At 31.0% G+C, this 12,460-nt stretch overlaps 1 protein-coding gene and 1 non-coding gene across 5 annotated transcripts in view; both read right to left on the bottom strand.

Annotated features, from left to right (window-relative positions):
• The window catches only part of LOC145287937 (RNA binding motif protein, X-linked-like-1), a 56,267-nt gene extending 48,276 nt beyond the window's left edge, over positions 1-7,991 (bottom strand). For 3 of the 4 annotated variants that reach the window (XR_013869230.1, XR_013869231.1, XM_080135890.1), the window contains exon 1: positions 7,761-7,894. The gene's annotated coding sequence lies outside the window, so the exon portion shown is untranslated. Of the gene's footprint in view, positions 1-7,760 lie in introns of all 4 variants that reach the window. The other variant, XM_080135891.1, reaches the window with a different exon arrangement.
• Positions 7,992-10,365: 2,374 nt separating this feature from the next.
• On the bottom strand, positions 10,366-10,472 carry LOC145288485 (U6 spliceosomal RNA). Its single transcript, XR_013869292.1, has one exon. It is a non-coding gene; the product is annotated as a U6 spliceosomal RNA (small nuclear RNA).
• Positions 10,473-12,460: the final 1,988 nt, after the last annotated feature.

Genomic DNA, 12,460 nt, shown 5'->3' with positions numbered 1-12,460 from the left:
TCAGAGGAGAGAGAATCAGAGAGAACTTTGTCATTTACAGCCTTTGATGTGTTGCCGTAGATGGTCGTGTCATCAGCATAGATGTCAACGAATGATTTAAGTATGTGTTTAGGGAGGTCATTGATGTAGATCAGGAAGAGAGTTGGGCCCAGGATTGACCCCTGAGGGACCCCAGCATTTATATTGCAGGCCTCCGATTTTTGTCCATCTACCACTACTCTTATGAGCCTATCGGAGAGAAATGATTTAATGATTGAGAAAACATTTCCAGTTATACCGTAGCTGGAAATCTTGTGAAGTAAACCCTTATGACATACCTTATCGAAGGCCTTTGATATGTCAAGAGCAATTTCCCTAGAAAGGAAGCCTTTGTCAAGAGATTCACTTATCCTGTGGGATATAACCGTCAGCACATCTGCGGTAGATCTTGCAGAGCGGAAACCATATTGTGTGTCACTAAGAAGGTTATTCCTGCTGAGGTGGTTGACTATTTCTCTATTTAATATTGATTCCAGCAACTTACTCATAACACAGAGGAGACTTATTGATCTGTACTGAGAGGGAGATGACTTATCACCTGAATTCTTAAATACAGGGCAAACTGATGAGGTCTTCCAGGGGGTCGGAAAGCACTTCTCCTTAAGGCAGCGCTTAAATAGTTTCGTAAGTATGGGAGCAAGTTCTGGTTGAAGCTTTTTTAACACTATAATTGGGATGCCATCAGGGCCAGTTGCTTTACTGGAATCTAGGTTTTTTATTAGCTTGGCGACCTCATGCACGGATATTTGTATGTTACCTAGCTTGTTCTGTGTTATAGGAGGAAATATGGGGAGTTGATGGCCTTCGTCGCATAGGGTAGAATTAGCTGCAAAGTTCTTTGCAAATAGTTTGGCCTTGTCTGACGCTGACGAGATGACCTCTGGTCCATTGATAATGGTTGGGATAGAACGCACACTTCTGTTCAGGATCCTATTTGTTATTTGCCAAAACTGGTGGGAACCAAGCCGCTGATCAGCTACCTTGGATTTAACAGACTGGGCATATAGCTCTCTTGCATTTTTTATTACTCTTTTACAGTGGTTGCTGGCAGTCCTGAAAGCAGCTTTAGTCTCAGTGCATCTATTACGTTGGTAGCTATGGAAAAAGTGATTTCTGTGCGCGATAGCAGCAGCACATTCTGGGGAGAACCATGGCTGGCTGTAAGGTTTTTGTTGGAATTTTTTTAGATGGTATGAATTGGTCTATGCCTACAATTAACCATTCGGTCAGATCTGATACTATAGAGGACACCTCCTTTTTAAACATGGAGTGCAGAGGTAAATCAGATATGAATGTACGGAAGCTATCCCAGTCAGCCATAGAGTATCGGTATACAGTATGGTGGAGGGGTACGTCTGGGGGCTTCTTACATTTCGTTTTTATCTTAACTGATACGACGGAGTGGTCGGAGGATCCTAGAGGAGAATGAACGGTACATGAACATAGCTCAGGGGAAGTTGAGAGAAAAAGGTCTAAGAGGCTTGCATATTGATTGGGTGTATCGGGCACACAGGTGGGTTCGCGAATTATCTGAGTGAGGTCATAAGCAATGGCAAAATCATGACAAAACCTCCCCTCATCATCTGTCTTATTTGAATGGGTCAGCCATTCCACGTTATGGACGTTAAAGTCACCACAGATGTGGATGTTAGCTGAGGGATGTGAAGACAGTATGTGGTCTATTTTCTCAGATATGCTCTTAAAGATAGTAACTCCGCTGTTGTGGGGCCTATAGAGGGCAAATATAAATGCAGTGGTGTTAGCAAGTGCAACCCTGAAGCACATATAGGGTAAATTAGGATCTTCTCTAGAGATATCCCTGCCACATGGGAAGCCATCTTTAATGTAGGCACATATTCCATGCCCATGGCGATCTTGGGTGTCAGATTTAGCTGTTAAATTGGAGTATTCATTAATTATGAACTCATCTAGGGAAGTGGTCGGCCCTATTCCAGTTTCACTTAGAAATAATATGTCCGGTTTCGTCTCCTGTAATTGGGTTTCAACCTCTGGAAGGTTGGAACGTAGACCCCTGATATTGGAGAAGGAGACCTGGTAGTAGGGGTCTATGCTGGAAGATGGGGTTCTAGGTTTAATCGAGTATAATAATTATATATAAATTAAAAAAAAAAATCACCTATATAAAATACTAATCAATGGGTGCTTCCATTCTTCATTTATAAGAATTTGTCCATATTTATATTTTACATTCCATGTACTTTTTAAATAAAAGAATTTTTTAAGCAACCATTCGAAAAGACCGCGACTTTGTAGTGATTATAGGGTGTTAGCAAAGCGGTGTTTCCTGTCTTTCTTCCAGTTGTGAAATACGGATGGCTAAAAGGGCCATAATTAATTATTTCAAAAACATAACACAATCCACCTGACCAATTTTCTATTTTTTTTTTAAATTCTTTTAAACAAATGAGTTTTTAATTTAATATATTTTATTTCTTTTTTATGCAGTGATTTTTTTTTAATCTAAAAAAAAAAAAAAAAAAAAAAAATATATATATATATATATATATATTGAATGAAATAGAAAAAAATTGTTGTTGCCCAATTTTTTCAGGACAATATTTTAAAAATGTGAGGTTTCACTTAAAAAGAATTGGGGGGGGGGGGGGTTTGAGACCCTTAACACAAAACTGAATAAAATATACAAAACTCGTAATTTCTCTTTTGAAAGTGGTTTGTTTAATTTCTTTGTCATATACTTCCAAAATAAACTATTAAAGTTTTTGAAAAATAGAAATATTATTTTTTTTATTTTTTAAAAAACAGTGTTTACAAAGTGCCTACATGCGCTCATGCAGCCATTTTTTTTACATAATGAAATGAATTGAATTTTACGAGTTCAATTTTTTCAATTTAAAAATCTATCAATATTTTTCTATTGGTTCAGTTTAAGATATTTTCAGGTTTAATGTGAAATTTTATGCTCTTTCCAATAAACCGAATATAATATTTTAGACAAACGTCTTTTTTTAATTCACCCCCCCCCACACACACACACTTTGAAAGGTCTATCAAAATTAAAATAATTTTCTCACCTAAGATTTTTATATCACAAATTGAAGATAAAAGATCAATAAATAAAATAATCTAATTTAAAAAAAAAAGTTGTGCAAATTTACCTGTAAAGTCAAAAGTTTAAAATCTTTTTTTTTTAAACCACGTTGATTTTTTTTTTTTAAGTGGAACCTCACATTTTTTAAATGTTGTCAAGTAAATATTAAGCACTTACTATCATTTTTTCTATTTTCGTCAATGTTGTTTTATTTTATTTTTAAAATTCATTTGATAAAGAAATAAAATATTTAAAATAAAAAATTCATGTATTTCTTTAAGAGAATAAAAAAAAAATGGAAAATTTGTCTATAAAAGTAAACTTATGAGTGAATGTGATCATTTTTCAAAACGGTGGCCCATATTTAACTAACTTTTGTTGACTGCAAACACATGTCATAAATAGAAAGGGGAGATTAATTATGGTGCTTTTAGGCCACTGAAGTTCTCAACTAGAAGAAAGGGAGACATTTGTCTCCCTTTCTTCCAGTTGTGACCATCTCATATCACGGTATTTTTTAATCCTTGCTTAAAAAATTATTTTATTTAAAATATTTTGACCCCTCCCTTTACTAAAAAAAAAAAAAAAGAAAATCAGGAAATTAACCAATTTTTTAATGAAATTTTCAATATTTATCAAATAATGATTACGGAATATAATTAACTAATTATTTTTATTTAAATCTTAGTGGAAATGTATTATTTTGTTTAAACAAAAAATACCTTTACTAAAGTTATGGTTTTCAGTAGTAAATAAAATATGCAAGAATTTATTTTTGCTTTTTTTATATAAATAAAGCATCATAATTTTTAACAATAAAAATAATTTTTACAGGAACATTACGAAAAAAGCCCCTAAACTCTGTATTAATGAATTCGATTATAACTCGAAGAAAAATGAACTACTGATATTACCATTGAATTAAGCATTGTTTATTTAATATTTTCACACAAAAAAAAAAAAAAATGATGATTGCAAAAAATATTTCTACTTTTTTTCATTACAGGTTTTGCATAGTTTTTATATACAGTATTTTAATAATTTCCTTAAAAATGGAAAAATTTATACAAACGTTCAGATTAGGAATGTACATAGGCACCGCCAAAACTGGGGGGGGGGGCAGGTCAGTACTTTTTGACGGACCGTCTTTTTAAAAATCTACCAAAAATCAGGTAATTATCCGATCAATACAAAATTTTCAGCGATTATTAGAAGAATGAACTTTATAACAGTGTACTTATTTTTCATAAACGATATTTATATATATATATTTTTTTGCTTACAAAACCCCCCCTTGTTTTGAAGTGGGAACAAATATGCTTAAAATAATCATCTGAAACTGAAATCAACATATTGTGTTGTTGTAAGGGACAGAATTATAGATTCAAAAAAAAAAAAAAAAAAAAAAAAATTGTTTGCATACCTTATTTTGACGTCTGAATATCAGAACTTCGATTGTGTTTAATTATCCCGCTTTTGAGTTTTGAAGTGTGAAATTCGGAAATTCGGTGAATATGTTAAGTAAAATAATTAATTTAAGTTAAGCAAAACAAAAAAAAAATTTTTTTAATATTTATACGAAAAAAGCTATTTTAAAATTTTTGATAAATAAATTAACAATTTTTTTTTAGCGAGCCGAATAATGCATGACCATTATTAAACAGGGCATGCTTTGAATAATCGATACCAAAAAAAAAAAATTCGATAAATATTGTGCCCTTTGTGTTAAAAATAGCATCATTTTTTTCGATCCCGTTTGAAAACGTTTGCCGCCTTTCGACTACGGTGGACCAAACGCGCTGAAATAATTTTTTTTTATTCTGCTTTAAATTGCCCCCCCCCATTTTGGGGAGCCTGGCCCCCACACACATACACATTAAAAACCAAACGCATACAAATGGTCAACCATCTGGTACTGGCCAGCCTCAGCTTAATAATACATTGAAATTTTCGTCACTGAAAAATAAGTTTTTTTTGGCCTGTTTGGTCTTCCATAGTTTGCTTTTTATCAAACGAAAACGTAAACAGAGTCGATCTGAACTCTACGTCAACGCGAAATATCTGGTTACCTATATGAATAAGTGGAATTATTTGAAATTCAGGTACTTATATTATAATATTTTTGCATATTCTCTTAGAAAATCATCCTAAATCTTAGTTAGACAATAAATAAATTAATTAATTATTTCAAAAACCCTTTTTTTTTAAATATTTAAGTACGTTTTTTGTGCAAGACAAAAAATGTCAATTGTTAACTTTTTGGGAAAATTTAACATTTAAAATTGAATTAAAAATAGTAGAAAAAGTTTTACATTATTCTGTTTTCTATATGATAAAATTCAGGGTTTTATCTTTCTGGAAAAAAAAAAGTTACTAAAAAATAATGGATTTTAATAAATGTAATTTCGTTTTAAAAAACAACAACAACTTGATTTTGCGGCCATTTTTGGCGGTGCCTAAATGTACAGATGCCCGCCTGGAAAAAAAAAAAATTATCACACCCCTTCCTCCCTTTTAATTACATGGCATCATTTTCACAGTCTTTCAACTGGCTGAAATTTTGGGCCTCCGTATAGTCTTTGTGTTTAGAAAAACTTAAGTCTGTTGCGTTTTGCAAATGGCAGAATCACTCGGTTTTGGGCTAATTTATTTATGTTTTGTACAAACAAGGTGTTTTTTTTTTTATTTTATTCAATATCTTAGGACTTTATTTTACTAATTATCTTTGAAATAGACCCAGAAAACTAATATTTATCTTATAAAAGATTTTTACAATGAATTTATTTAACTTCAAAATTTAGCTGAATTGAGTAGCTCGTCGTGAAAACATTTTTCATAACTTTTTTTTTCACGTGTACAAATATTTTTTTCCTTTTGGAAATTAACTTTAGTCCTTAATCTTTCAAATACAATCAAAAAGTATTTGGAAACCTACAAAAAAAATTATGATAAATCGGCTTTCAAAACTAGGTCCCCCTATCGTTGTCTACCCATTTTTGCCCATACCTAATTTAAAAAGTACATGGAATATAAAATATAAATATGGATAAATTCTTAACAATGAAGAATGGAAGTACCCATTGATTAGTATTTTTTTTATAGGTAAGTGATTTTTTGGAATTTATATATATTTATTATATTCGAAGCAAGTTAAAATTTGTGGAGTTTCTTGAAATCTTTTTTAAAGAAAACAGATTTAAAAAAAAAAAAACATATTGCATATTAAACCTGTTATTTTAATTTTTGGTCTTTGCTCCTTTTATTGAAAAAAAAATTAGTGTTTAAACTACATTTTTCAAGTAGCTATAAGCTTCGAAAGATAGTAAGTCTAATTATTCAAGTTTTTATCACGCATTTTTAATGGCGATATTTAATTACGATATTTTCAGTGTCAAATGTGAAATTTTATGCTATTTCCAATAAACCGAATAAAATATTTTAAACAAAAAAGAGAACTTACGATTTTTTTTAATATTTTATTCGCAGTTTTCTGTTAGGGGTGTCAAAAATTCCCAAAAAATTCTGATACACCTAATTATACGGTTAAAAAATTTTTCTTGAAGAAAAAAAACCAAAAAAAAACCCAACTTTCTGTTGATAAATATTTTGCAAATATATATATATGTATGGCGATTAAGCTACACTGAATATTCGGTGTTTCATCCACTCTAGGACTCCTCAGGCTTATGCGCATAACCCTGAGGAGTCCTAGAGTGGATGAAACGCCGAATATTCAGTGTAGCTTAATCGCCATATATATTTTATAAATTACTAACTAGCTCTACCTACGTATTGAGCACTTTTGAAGTAAATACTTAAAGTTTACGCATAAATCTATACTTTCGCATATTAATTTTATGTGAGTAAATTAAGTAGTTACTAAACTAAACATATTTTCATTTTTCAAGGTAGGTTTTTATTTTTTATTATTATTTGCATTTGTTTTGTTTTTTTTTTCATTAGTCTGCGTCTGTTGCTCTGCTGACACCGATGATTGCCGGTCTCGCTCGATTCATGCTTGACGGGAATTCACGAGAATTCGGGTCAAATTATGCAAGAGTACCTTATGTTTATACATTTTGAGCATCACCATTCATTTTGCACATACCTAGAAATTATTCAAAATTGAAAATATAACAACGCAATTGAGAATAAAATGATTTTTTTTAAAAATAATTACACACTTTGTTTTCGGAAAGAAGCAAATAAAATACCTACATTTGTTTTTTGACCACTTTTTCGTACCTCTGTGGATTATAAAAAACTGGGTATTATTTTTCTAAATAATACCCAGTTTATACAGTACTATACATTAGGTATACATTACTAACAAAAATAGGAGGCATTGTTAACTATTCTGTACTTTCACCGAACAATTTAATAAACAAAATATACCTTAAAATTGGATTTCACTTGAAATCATAAAAAAAATAACACGGTTCATATTTTGTATGAAGTAAGAAATTTAAGGTGACTTTGTTTTATTGAAATGAAAACACATTGCTCCAAATTTGAATTTTTTTATTTACTAAATAAAACAAACCCATATTTCTCTCATTTCATAAACAAAAACAAATATACATAAACAAAAATAACTTCACATACATAGCAGGGTAGAAAAAAAGATAAAATGTAGTTCAAAATAACTTACTCAGCAATGGACAAGTTCTTAGATTGACTTGAAGAGAGTGAAAGATTCTTATGATAAACAGAAAGGCAGACAATATGGCGTTCTTTACATTTACGACAACAACGATGATGACTTTCGGGGAAAAAAGTCCTGCGTTCATTTCAGTAAATATAAATAATTCAAAAACTGATTTTGTATACATGTATTACCTATGAAAAGTTAAAAAAAAAAAAAAAAAAAAAAAAAAAAAAAATTGATTTTCTCATTTCAAAAAATTTCTAACGTTAACGTTAGGCTTACGAAACTATGGAATCGATTCATCGGGTATTTCCGTAAAAATCCGGAAAATCGTTTCCCGGTACATATAACTTGACTATGACTATATGCAAAAGTTTACATTTTTAATTGAAGTTTGATTTTTTTTCTTCTGATTTCGGGAAAGGTGGATCACGTCATACCCTGTCACCAGTCTCGAGGCAGAACGAATCCATTTGCATAAAGTGCCGAGCTGTTAACTTCGAACAACAGAAAAAGGAATAATCAAATAAATGCTATCAAAGGCAAGACAAGTTAAAAGAAAAACACGAAGCAATTCAAAGAATTAAAGCACTGGAAGCAGTTAGAAATTTTTAAAATATACAGTAATTACTATTTTATTTTTTTTTTAAATTAATTGTATTTTCACGTTAAATTCGAATTTTACTATATTTTTAAATCAAATTGTTAGGTGAAAGTACAAAATAGTTACAAAACTCCTTCCCTCCGCCATGTTAAGAATGGCTTTCTTAGAAAGCCTTTCTAAATACTAACGTTATTATTTTCGCACGATAACATAAGATCATAAGTTCCAAAAAATAGTACCATAATTTCTCGTATATTACAAAAAAAAAAAGGGGGGGAGGGTTGTATTACTGTATACATAGATTCGAAAAAGTTGTCAAAAAACAAATATAGAACAAATAAATGTTATCAAAGGCAAGATAAGTTACTTTTCTACCTAACTGGATATATTTTTTTGTTTTTATTCAGTGTAACATGTTTATTCAGCTCGAAAAACATGCAGTGTTTACCGATGTATTGGAAAATTCAAAATGGCGGCCGACTCTCTTTCGGAGAGGGTAAGTTTGGGAAAAGGTATTATAAATAATAAACTAGACAAAATACTGTTAGAAATTCGCTCAATATATGTTACCGTGACATAAGTTGACATATATTCGGTTGTTTTTTAATAGTATTTTGTCTAGTTTGTTATTTATAACATCTTTTCCCAAACTTACCGTGTTAAAGAGACGGTCGGGCGCCATTTTAAATTTTCCAATACATCGGTAAACACTGCATGCTTTTCGAGCCGAATAAACATGTTACACTGAATAAAAACACAAAAAATATATCCAGTTAGGTAGAAAAGTAACTTATCTTGCCTTTGATAACATTTATTTGTTCTATATTTGTTTTTTGACAACTTTTTCGAATCTATGTGTACAGTACAACCCCCCCCCAAAAAAAAAATTAGTCCATGTTAATGATAAGTGTCAGAAGAAAAAAAAAAAAACGGGGGGGGGGGAATCAAAATTTATACGTTACTCGATAAACTTTTTATGCAGAAATTTATGAATAAATAAACATTGACGATAAAAAAAAAATAGGAACTCATGACTATTGACTTCAAATATTTCGTCTGCTAAAATTTTAATCACGTGATTACGGTGTAAGCGTCAATAAAATAAACCACTAATTCAAGTGGCGCTTGCATGGGTTTTGAATACAATATTAAAAAAATTACTTTATTGGTACATATGCACTTATGTTACCAGGCTGGTGGGTTTATTACAATAAACTGTATTCTGTACTTTCACCTAACAATTTCATAAACAAAAAGATATCGTAAAACTTGAATTTAAGTTGAAAATACTATTTTTATATGCAGTGCTGATGATGCACTGCATTCTGCAAGTGCACCTGCACCACTGCAGTAGTGCAGTACTGCACCACTTTATTTTAAATATTATATTGATACATTAAAATTATATTTTGATTTTTTTTTATTAAAATATTTCGATTTTCATATATTTTTGTGTTATTTCGTTATATATTTTTGCGTTATCGAAAACACTTGTTTGTATTTGAGGTTCGCGACGCATGGCCGCTAGATGTCATTTCTCTTTCGAAGAAGAGGGGTCGATAACTCGTCTCTTGCTAATATGTCACTGTTATGCAGAAGTGCCTTATAATATATTAGTGAAATAATAACGATAATAATATATTGTTGAAATAATGACGTTATTATTTAGAACCCTTTTCTTCTTAAAAATTAAATTTAACTTGAAAATCTTATCTAAAAAAAAAAAAGGTTCGTATTTTACATACTGCCACAAAAAGTTATTATGAACACTTCCATTTGATATTTCGTCTTTTTTTCATTTTACTTCTTTTCATCTTTGTTCAGTTTAAGTATTTTGCATGAACTCAAATCAGGGAGAAAATTTTGCTTCATTCAAGCTGTGTGCCAAATTACAAAATGTTTGACTAATTTCTCAGCTAGGTTTCCTTTCAACAAATTGTGATCTTAGGTATTTTATTCTATAACACGTAATCATTATTAATCAAGCATAAACGAAATCAATTTAAAAATATGGAACGCTTCACGAATTTGCGTGTCATCCTTGCGCAGGGGCCATGCTAATCTTCTCTGTATCGTTCCAATTTTAGTATATGTACTGCCGAAGCGAGTACAAATATTGTACAATACAAACGCTAAATATACACAATAAACCTACACCGTGCACATAACGAGATCACCTTATTTGCATATACACACATTTGATTTATAATATTTAATTACAACTCAATAAATAACAATAATTACTCTCACTATTACTTATAACTAACTAAATAAAATCTTTATCAATCATAATTAAATTTATACTCTTTTACATTTAAAACCAAATTCAATTTATTTAACATTATTTACAAAACGGAACTCACAATTCTTACTTCCTGTCCATACCAAAGGGAAATAATCACCGCCATTTCATTTACACTTTAATTCCAAAACTATAAATTAGATTTTCGTTCCGTTTTCAAACCGAAATAAAGCAAACAAACAAACAAACAAAACAACATTAACGTGAACTTATTTTATTAATCGTTTAAGAAAACAATAATTAATTTTTCAACGAGATAAAATATACAATTTTAAGCGTGAACAAATATAATACAAATAATCAATAAAATTGGAGATAAGAAGTCAAAGGTGAACGCTACTATTGGCAACAAATTATTCCTATTTTCTTGCCTCCCAACGAAGGTAGATTTAGACACAACGTCGTCGGTTTTAATGTGAGGGAATCTGGATAGAAATAAAAATTGTCTCATTCATGAAGGATTTCTCCTCCACTCACCGAGTACAGACAACGTGAGGTACTGAAGTAGCATCAGAACAGATACTAGACTGTAATCTTACCCCCCGAAAGCCAATAAATTATTGTTAAAGAAATACAAATTTAGGGAGATTCGTTCATGGAAGATTCGTCCACGGAAGATTCGTTCATTTTTTTTCTAGATGGGGAAATTGGGCCATTATTGATTAAAAACACATTTTATGACCGTTCTTGAAGGAGGCATTGTTTTTAAGAGACCCCCATAATATTTTTGTTAAAATATTTTTACTTATTTACCTTTGTTTTTAAAACAGATTTTTCTAAGTGTTATTTCTCTACCCAGCCGGATAAGTTTTTGGTACTTATGCATGCACTATTTGACCCGCATGCTAAAATAATAACGTTATTATTTAGAAAACCATTCTTAATATAGGGAGGGTATGATGTTTTCTAACTATTCTGTACTTTTGCCTAAAAATTTCATAAAAAAGATAGCAAATAACGTTGAATTTAACTTTAAAATACTGTTTAAAAAAATAGTGCAGGTCAAATAGTGCATAAACGCCAAGTTTTTAGTGTTCTAACTTATTTTAAGGCATTTATCAGTCTCAAAACAGTGTTATCAGTGGCGAATGTTATGTAAGAACAAGAAAAAATGTCCGACATGAGAGGATCACATCTTGGAAGTCTTGATAAATGTGTTTAGTTTTACACATTTTTTAAAAAAGATTTTTACAGATTTTAATAGGAAATTGTATACATTATAAGTTGTATTTTGATCTTCATAGTTCAAATTGTGTTTTTTTTTTTACTTGGCAGTCACTACTTGTCAAGGCCTGAAGCCCACTCGAGGATAAGGGTTTATAGAGACGTATTATCAAACTGCTTTCAAGCTCTATTTTGCACCCACTCCACTACAGCGTTAATGAATGTAAGGTGGTAGTGTAGTACTCGTTAATGGTGTAAATTAGGTTGAATTTGATTATTTATGAAGACGACTCAACATTGGATTTGATGACTGCTTTTTTTTGCTTTTTTTTACAAGGAAGTCACCACTTATCAAAGCCCGGAGGCCACTCTGGGATAAGGGTTATTGTGTGTACAGTAATTAATGGGATAATATTGTAGCAATCGCTTGTAATGGAGATCTTATAAAGTATCTTACTCAAGGGGGCAGTACAATAGGAACTTGTTTATATTGGACTTGAAGACATCCAAGTTGTAGTCAGGTGGGAAACAGGCAAACGAAGAGAGCTCTACAGGCGTGCACTACTAAGAAAGAAGCCTTGCTCATGGAATCTATGTTTTGATCTACGCACAGACAAAGAGTGGGGAAAATAA

Source organism: Euprymna scolopes, chromosome 11 (genome assembly GCF_053919585.1).
Source record: "Euprymna scolopes isolate OS-2025 chromosome 11, ASM5391958v1, whole genome shotgun sequence".
Classification (NCBI taxonomy): Eukaryota; Metazoa; Mollusca; class Cephalopoda; order Sepiida; family Sepiolidae; genus Euprymna; species Euprymna scolopes.
This window is presented reverse-complemented; position numbering and strand designations above follow the sequence as displayed.